The sequence below is a fragment of the Lactuca serriola genome, chromosome 3 (assembly GCF_051521515.1).
Source record: "Lactuca serriola cultivar US96UC23 chromosome 3, Lser_US96UC23_V15, whole genome shotgun sequence".
Lineage (NCBI taxonomy): Eukaryota > Viridiplantae > Streptophyta > Magnoliopsida > Asterales > Asteraceae > Lactuca > Lactuca serriola.
In genome coordinates this window covers 141,605,639-141,614,009 of record NC_136410.1, presented here as the reverse complement: position 1 = coordinate 141,614,009, position 8,371 = coordinate 141,605,639, and the positions used below count along the sequence as shown (strand labels likewise).

The 8,371-nt window shown below is 37.5% G+C and overlaps 1 long non-coding RNA gene across 3 annotated transcripts; it reads left to right on the top strand.

Annotated features, from left to right (window-relative positions):
* The first annotated feature begins 5,617 nt into the window (after window positions 1-5,617).
* On the top strand, window positions 5,618-7,805 carry LOC145094685 (uncharacterized). 3 transcript variants are annotated; one of them, XR_013703490.1, is made up of 4 exons: window positions 5,618-5,796; window positions 6,005-6,144; window positions 6,441-6,641; window positions 7,135-7,805. It is a non-coding gene; the product is annotated as an uncharacterized LOC145094685 (long non-coding RNA). The 3 variants fall into 3 exon arrangements; XR_013703489.1 differs by having other exon boundaries at window positions 5,618-6,144; window positions 7,135-7,207; window positions 7,315-7,805; XR_013703488.1 differs by having other exon boundaries at window positions 5,628-6,144.
* Window positions 7,806-8,371: the final 566 nt, after the last annotated feature.

Sequence of the window (8,371 nt, the reverse complement as noted above, 5' to 3'; positions counted from 1 at the left end):
CTCGACCAACAACCAAAATGAACCGAACGTTCGGTCTATTTCGGGTTCGGTCCTTCTGAACTTGTTCGCTTCTTTTTCTTATCAAGGCATTTTGATTGTATTACCATGTACATTCTTTTAAATACATCTTTTTACATTCATAAAATTCAAAAATATTTTTCTTTTTTTGTTCAATTAAATATTTTTCACAAAATACAAAAATATTTTTCGTTTTAATCTAATTTTTTTTAAGTGTTATTCTCAATGATGAAGATCCAGAAGGTATGATTTCTTTTCTACACACGTTCTATACGTCCCTAGAAGCATGCTGTTGCATGTTGACTAAAGCCTCGAAAGATTTTGAGTGAAGCCTTAATAACATGATATATACAAATCATGTTTTCCCAAGCTAGGCTGCAATATTCACTCTAATCATGACCTACCTTACTCTACTCACATTGAGCTTAGATTTTTCTGCTTTGTCTTTCTTTTATAGCAGAGGTACATTTGTTTCTTATCCCACCTCTATCATCTTTCTTCATTACACTTCGTCTCACCAACAAAACCCTTGAGACTCTCAGCACTTACCACTGAGGTGTAAGGTTATACAAAAATATGTGTTAATGATCTTAGTTTCGTATCACTATGTACTAAGTGAAACCCACCATTCAATACCATTAATGAATTGACGGTACATGAACTATGTGTTACAACTGAAATCTCTTTTTATTTTTTTGAGTGATTCTTCTGAAACATTCTATTACCAAGAATTTTTCTTTCCTAAGGATCCAGTTAATTTTTTTTTTTTGGAGATTTCTCACCTATCCAAAAGTCATTAAATATCTTTCCTACCTACTTGTTCAATAGATCTCATTGATCTCACAAGTACTTCGTTTAGTTTCGGTCTTATATCAAGTATCGAAATCATGAATTGAAGCGAAAGCCACCCGTTATAATCTTTAGTTTAAAAGATGCCTTTCAATACTTCTTAACAAGTACTTTATCTTTATATAATGGGAAGCCACACAAGCACTTTAAAGTCTCTCTTGACTTTAAAGGAAGAGATTTGTGCCCATAATCAGCTTCTTTATGTCTTTTTCAGACATCACAAATTATCCCAAAAAGTTTCCTTTATTTCTTTATCTTTTACACTCATTGCACGAAAGTTTTTTAATTTTCCAAAATATGGTTCTATTAATGGTGATTTACTTGTTCCATCTTCGTTTCATCAAGTATTTCAATGCTCGATAAAGTTAAAAAGCGATGACGGTTCATGTGGAATATGGGGTGTCGATTGTGATAAAGTTAAGTATGACTCAGTAGCTATCCAGTCGTTTCGACGATTTGAAAAAGCACATTTCAATGGAATGCCGTGCAAAAAAGGAAATGTCCTTTCTCTTTCCTGCATCATCATCGGGTGTGACAACTATTCATCCATCAAATCAGGCACAGTTATCAATTAAATCCAAGATATCAGCCGAATTTTTCTCTCTCCTACTAGTACGTATAAAAGGGTCAGGCACGCTCCACTTTACCCTTTTATCATCTTCTCCAAGCTTCAACAATGGCAGACTCTTCTTCAGCTCATGATACCTCTGTTCACCAAACCCTTCTCACCATCAAACCTCAACAAAACCTGATCATCGATCTTACTCCCTTCATCTATGAACCCTACGTGGTCTATGTCCTCGAGTGTCTCAAATACTCGTCTCTTGTCGACGCTCTGACCAAAGTTGAAGTTGTTCCCATGTCCTGCCTCTCACTCATCTACTCCACTGCCTATTACGACAATGCTGCTGAGAGGATTCACTTTGAAATCCACAACGAGAAGACTTCAATCTCCAAGAATCGCTTATGTGCCCTAATTTGTCTCTCTCAAGAACCAAACTTGGTTAACCCTGAATTGATCACTACCGGTCAGCTCTTATCAATGTTTTATCAAATGGGGTACACTGAAACCCTAACCACCATCACCAAGTTCAAGAATTCCAGCCTTCCTCCTCAATGGAATGGACTATTTACTCTACTGTTCAAAGGACTCTCTAACCGAAGCGCCAGCTAAGATGGAGCAAGCAATTAATTCATGACTGTGCTTTATGGTCTATATCACGGGATTGATCTGGACTATGGATCCATTATCTGGAAACAGTTGGTCCAAATCTTGTACTCTTCCTCAAGACACTCAGAAATCTCATGTCGCAGGTAGTAGTCTATCATCACTAAGTGGGCAATGGATCGTTTGCACGTTCCAACCATGGCGGATTCTCTTCTCTCCCCCATCAGTACTTTTTACACAACCAAGATAATCGTCACGGATCGCACCAAGTACTCCTTTATTGGATCCATTCCTGACACTATGCTTACCTATGTGTCTGCAACAAGTAATGTCTTGCAACAGGTAAGGAAGATTCCTTCTTCGGGTCCGAGGGAGCTCACACCAGCCATGGTTCGCTCCATTGACGAGGCTGACAAGCCAGCAAAAAGGGGAAAGAAAACTGAGACTCAGAAGGAGACGAAGGTGACTAAAACAACCAAGGGGCAAACCCCTAAGAAGCGAAAGTCTGACAAGGCTGCTCCGTCACAGCCTCAACCAAAGAAGCAAAAGAAGCCTGCTCGATGACTCATACTCCAATCTTCTAGCGATTCAGACTCAGAGTATGTTCCTACCAAACATAAATCTAATCCTGCTTCCGAATCTGAAAGCAAAAGCTCTGACGATGAGGCTTCGGGTCGTGGTGATACCCCGCCTCGTTCGCCTACCCCATAAATTCCAGTTCGCTCCCTACCTCCTTCTCCTCTACCTGTTACTATCCCAGTATCCATCCCTCCTATATTTCCTCTCCTTACTTCTCAACCATCGACCACCACTCCCATCCCCACTCTAATCTTCATAGATACTACCACTACCATCACTACTCATTCTACAGCTCCCACCCCACCTGTTACAACCGAACCACTTGCTACAACCGAACCACCAGTAACAACCGAACCTCCTGTCACTACCAAACCCTTATCACCTACAACTTATACTGACACCACCCTAGTTCTAGGCGGTGAGGACTTGGAATTTGATTCCACTTATTTCAGTCCTTACCGTGTACAGAGTGATGAAGACGACGATGAACCGGTCACCAAGCGTCATCTCAAAGCAGTCAATGACGAACTCGATCAACTGCTTTCCTCCTCTTCATCTGGGGCCTATTCTGATGCTGCTTTAAAGTCTTTGTTCTCCTCTGTAGTTCAAGAACACAATGCCTCTCTTTCTGCTGCAGCCAAGGCTATAGACACCTCCACTTCACAATGCCAGAAAGCCTCCCTCGCTGTTGAGGCTTCTAGAAAGGACTGGAAAGAAGCGACCGCAGAAGTCAATAAACTAATTTCTGAGGCTCACTTATTTTTGGATTCATTGTAGGCGGCAGCTCAAAAAAATTCTCAAACTGTGAACGCTTCGGTTGATAATCTTCAGTGTTTTCTTCAAGCTGAACAGTCTAACCTTGAAGCTGCTCATCAACCAATCGAGGCAGCCAATGCCACACTGCATGACAATGTCAATGATCAATTGACTCAAATGGAGGCAGAGTTGGCTATTGAACATCGCATCATGGATGAAATCGACAAAAGAACCTCTCAACTGAAGATGCAGAATCTCAAACTTCGATCTGTTACTTCACCTTCTTGAAGCCCATGATCCCATCATTACTATGAGCATTCGCAGGCATTTGGCTGAAAAACTTCGACCTGCCCTGGATATCCTTAGTCGTATCGAGGGTGTTCCGGTGACTAGCGTCCAGCCGAAACAAGGAGGAGAGAAGGCAGCAAAAACTCAACCTCCTCCTGCACCAAAACCATCTACTGAACCGAACCGAAGGATAGTGAAGCTTCGGTCAGTAATAGAGACAAGAAGAAGACGAAAATTGGGGAGGATGACACTGATAATGAAGATGATGTTTATGGTGAAAATCCCTAAAAGCCTTTTCAGAAGGAAAAACATTCTAATAAAGAGCTTGAAGAATGGTTCAGGAAACAAAAAGCTGAGCTGGAGCAGAAGCAAAAGGAAAAGGAGCTCCTGGAAAAGAAGAAGTCCATTTTTCCTGAATGGACTCTTGATTCGCTTCAAAGGTGTGCCATTGATGAGACAAGCACACCTTGGCTTGAGCCTGTGATGTCATTTGGGCTTGACAACTCCAAGGATGCACAGTTTAACATGCCGATCACGCGAAAGGCATTCATCTTTCATTGCTTCAACTCGACTGTTGCCATCCCGTCTCCAGACCCGAAGGTGGATAGGGATCTGTTGGAGTTCTACCTATAGTTCGCTCAACCCCAGTTCTTGACTTGGAGTTCGAAGAAAATTACAAATGTCAAGGTTCTGAAGCCCTATTTAGCAGGGAAGTTTGTTAATGTGAAATTCAAAGTGACTCGAGGCTCTGAAGGCTCGGCTCATAGCTTCACCCTTGCTGATCTACCGAACCTCAATCCCCACGACTGGATACTTCTCAACAACATCTTACTGTCAAATCCACATGAGTATCAGCCGATCATTGACCATGTCAAGCAAATGCTTGTGTGCTACATTCACGAGGTAGCAAAGATGGACCAGGAGATTGCCTCCGCCATTCATAAGTGAACCACGATTAAAACTATGGGCAGAGCAGGCAATGTTAATACAATGGTCAAGGGCAAGATTGATTCAAAGTACCACACTGTGATGTTCATCAGAGGCAAAGGACAAAAATTCTTGTTCGCTCTTGTTGACAAACACCTCTTCTCAACTGCTTGCTTGGAGCACATATTGGAGATTATTCAGAGGTGTGATTAGAACATTGCAGCCGACAAGAAGATCTTTATTGATATGCTGAGATGGTACATTCAATTTCGGCATACTCTTCTTGCTATTATCCCTCGGCTGTTCAAGGTGGTCAAGACTGTGAATCCAACTCAAAGAAAGTGATATCTCACCTCATTTGACGCAAAGGGTGGGATTGTTGGGCTTATAGTGTTGCATCATGAGCTCGGTCCTTAGCCTAGTTTTGGTTGCCGGTTTGGGTCTGTCCAACCGTGCTTGTTTTATTCTAGGGTTTAGTATTTAAGCTGCATGCATGCAGTCTTTGTAGTTAACACTTTTATTATTTTCCTTATTGAGTTTTTGTAAACCCTATCTCGCCTCTACAGTGGAAGTTCTTCATCGAACTCTGCTAAGGCGTGACTATATTTGAATCATAAGCACAACATTGACTCTATTCTATGTTCATCGTATTATTATTTTTGTTTTGTTTGATCTTAGTCCTTTACCTGTGAAAGATCCAATCGATCTGAGATTTATTCTCATCAATTGGTATCAGAGCAGGAGACTGTGTAATTCGTATACATCTTTTCTGTCGAAGAAGTTATTAGGGTTTAGTAATACATATAATGAATCTTATCTTTATGAAGGTTTAATAATACATATAATGAATCTTATATATATTTTTTTAATATATAGGGTCAAGTTGATTAATGTATAGAGTTTTCTAGATTGCAACTTGATGCTAATTTGAGGGGACGAGTCATGCCAAGAATTGGATACTCCCCCCCATATCAAACCTATTATTCAGAAAATTCTATTTCTCAAAATTTAATTTTATATTATTCTTTTGTTACTTTGATATATCTTTGACTTTTCTATTTGTATTTATGAAATCGTCCAAATGATAATTTATGTGTGTGTGTGTGATTTGAAGGTTGAGGAGATTTTTATCTCTGCTATGAAAAGGGGTCTTGGTGCTCTAAACATTTATCTTGCATCACCCACTTATCTTGTAACACCCGTTTTCTCAGGTACTTTTCATTTATGGCTAAAAGTAAAATTCTTGAAAAATTGGTCCTACACGGTGTGTAGGTTACTTCATGTTAATTAATTTATGTTTCCTCTTTTCCTAATTAAATAAAATTTAGAGATCAGATTTAATAAACTAATTCAACATAAATTAGACTTAAACTGTCTAATAGGTTTTTTGTGTGAGTTTTCATCTTTTGCTGTGAACAGTCACTTAGAAAGCAATATGCTTGAATTGGAAACCAACACAAAGGAGGAAGATGATCCAGTTGCTTTGTTGGAAAGTTGCCTCACAAAATCCTTATCTCGATGAAACGACCTGTTACAACCATCAATGCTTACGTAATCAGGTAGGTTTGTTAGTTTATAATTACTATCAACTATTCTTACATTTGTTTAAGGACAATAGCTATATTGTATTTTATTTAATTTAACTAACAAACTACATTATCTGTATTGCTTGATAGTGCAAGTATGTTATGTTGCTCTTATGGATAAAAAGTATAACTATTATGGGTTAAAATTGAAATATAAGCATAAAGTATGTTGTTATTCCTTTCAATTTGACTTATAGTGTTGAGGAAGGATTGTTGGTTGATAATAAACATTTATTGATGTATTTAAATTAATTTTTGTTATTTGATAGATCCGAAGGAAGATGAGGGAGATAATGATAAAGCAGGCGTAGTCTTGTGATTTGAAAGAGTTGGTTTAGAAGTTCATTCTAGAATCAATTGGAAGAGAGATTGAGAAGACAACATCCATCATCTATCCTCTGCAGAATGTTTTCATTCGCAAGGTTAAGATCTTGAAGGCACCAAAGTTTGACCTCAACAGATTGATGGATGTAAGTTTTTTTTTATTCAATTTATCATTGCTTGAATCTTATTATTACTTTCCCTTTTATTGGTTGCAAATTCAATTGAAATTCATAAAATCCTTCTGGTCTAAATTAAATTTAAGCATTTTTTCCATAAAATACTTAGACCTCCATTTATTTCTTTTGAAGCTACTTATACTTGTAATTTATCTATAAAACTTTAAAACTCTTTTTTTATTTAACAACATTTATGTGTTCCGTTGCATAATTTTTATCTGCCTAAAAATAGTTTGTTAGATTTTCTTGATAAAAGTTGATTCCAATTAGTAGTTTATATGGAATTGCTTGGACATATTCCAGAATTCTTTTTGCATTAAATAAAAAATATATATAAATATTGCAACTCGTATAGATTCCAATAAAGTATAAATGAATTGGTTGGACATATTCCAGAATTCTTTTTGCATTAAATAAAACCAAATAAATAAAGTAATGTTAGCATTTACATTTGGTGTGATAGGTGCATGGTGATTATTCTGAAGATTCAGATTCCAGGACATATGCCGCGGACACAAGGAATGCAGTGAAAATGTGTATATTTCCATTTTGGCTTGAATTCTTCTAATCAACTAATAACCATACGTTACAATTGTTGCCATTAGCATTATTTATAGTTTTTTCCTTTTCCAATTTCGTATAGGGAATGAAGAGTTTCTTGGTGATTTAAAATTTCCACTTGGTATTGGTTCAATCTCCAAAATGATAAGATGTTTCAATTAACGGGACGACAGACTATTGTAACTTTTTTTTTTTGCCTTTTTTCTTCCTCTGCTAGTGTGGAATTTTCGCTTACTTACCTGTAGGATTTTCCTCATCAAAAGCCAAGCACATCTCTAAAAGATGGTGGATCGGAAGTTCCACTTTTTTATCAGCAAGTTTGAAGCTACCGGCTTAAAAAATATGTAGAAATCATATTTCATGAAAGTAGAACCACATTTTATGCATATTTTGTAAAGATTATTGTCCATTTTTCACCATAGTTATTAGCCTTTACAACTAATTGTCTCCGTTTAATGAGAAAATGGTAACAAATTTGTTTAGACTTTTGAAGGTCAGATTTGTTATAATTTGATCCTCCAACCATAGATGCAACAACACTTATGTTTAATAATATAATATTGTTTTCTTGAATATATGGTAAAGTTAGTTACTTTATTGTTTATGTGTATATAATATTATAAATTTGCATACAAAACTATAATATATCTAAGGGTAGCGAAGTTTTAGATTGACTTTTGTTTAATTTTTTTATAATGACAATATTTTTGAGTCCACAGACACCAATAGAACATGGCTGCACACTCTTGTGCTTGGCCGCACACATGTGCTTGGCTGCACACTCTTGTGCTGGTAGGAGGAGTACTATAAATAGCAACTGATGTGTGTCAGTCTGTACTTTTTGGGCAGAAGTCAGTGACGTGTGTGTGTGTTTTTCCCAAGATGTACCTGACATTTATATGATATAAATGTGTGCACGCTTGATTCAATTTCTTCTTCTTCTAAATCTAAATCTAATAGCAATTAACTTCATTGATTACTAAATTGGATCCTTAATTTTGGGGTCTTACATCACCCTTCACTGGCACTTGTGACAGGAGTGCGGGTTTATTGGATCTCATACACACCGATGTGTGTGGGCCCTTTAGATCCACCACAAAGGATGGGAACCGCTTCTACGTGAGTTTCATCGATGATTA